The sequence below is a fragment of the Rhagoletis pomonella genome, unplaced genomic scaffold (assembly GCF_013731165.1).
Source record: "Rhagoletis pomonella isolate Grant_MI unplaced genomic scaffold, Rhpom_1.0 Rhpom_scaffold_00002, whole genome shotgun sequence".
Lineage (NCBI taxonomy): Eukaryota > Metazoa > Arthropoda > Insecta > Diptera > Tephritidae > Rhagoletis > Rhagoletis pomonella.
In genome coordinates, this window is record NW_023458556.1 from 19,356,029 (window position 1) to 19,357,245 (window position 1,217).

Sequence of the window (1,217 nt, forward strand, 5' to 3'; positions counted from 1 at the left end):
TCATACGGTTCACGTTCCTACTACTTGCCCACATAAAACATTTGTGCCATTTAGTTTCAAAGTTATTCTTATAATACGTACTCATATTAAATACATATTAGTTTATCTAATTATAGGATCACTATTTTTCAGTGTATTTTATTATTTCAATACGACCTCGTGACCAGCTAACAAACTGAAGTCTGATGCGTCTGTTCACTATGAAGTGTAACTGCAGTTGCATTTCTGTCTTTAAGACAAGCGGTTTGCTAAATACGTAAATGTGCTAGAAAAACACTACAAGTGAAAAGAGACAAGAAGCCTTGGATGAGATCCTCTACTTTTGTTGACTTCCCCGGCAAACATTTGTACATATCTGAGGGTATGCACGTCGAATTACCAGTTTTTTAATGGGGAATGTGCCTCTCCCCAGCAGGTTGTTGCCCTCGTGAGTGGAAAGGCTGACATCACCGCCAAAATTGTGACAGACAAGACAAAAATAGAAGATTTTAGGACCTTGTGACATCTACTACAGCTTCCATGTATTTGTGCTCAAGTTCGGTGTCGAGTTTTTGGTCAAACAGCGCCTTCTTCTGCCCTCAGTAGGCGCTATGTCAGAATTTCCACAAATCTTCGTAGCTGAATTGCTGAATATTTAACTGCATTACCAACGTACCTAGAATCACGTTGACAAGAACTGGTAAAATTTTTTGGTAATACAATTTTCCGGTTACAAAATCTGCGGTAACGTGCAAGAATAGATCTGTTAGTATATAAAGCTTGAAAGAGCTTTGTCCGCGGACAAGCTGATGCCCACCACCGCCATAGATAGTAGGGATGTTCTCTGTCTGTAACTACTTATAGAAGTGAGCCACAGGTAAACACTGGGGCTTGAAATCAAGCATTTGTTACTGGATTTAGACAAGATAAAGTGACCGCTCTTCAATTACTGTGATTTACACCAAAGCAGCGATGATGCGAAAAACGCCAGACTATGATTAAAACATCTTTTTAAATTTCCTTTCACTAGATGGAGAGTTACCTCTTCGTTTAATAGAGAAATTCATAAAAAAAAATTTTAATTTCTTCCAGGAATCACGAACCGATATGCTTAAAATATGGTTCCAAGGCGAATTTATATAAGGTGGTGTTAATGGGGAATTTAGATTTTCGCCGCGGTACTTCTATTTACCGCTATTTTCTTTTTAAATTCAACAGATTTACCGCCCAATTCTTAA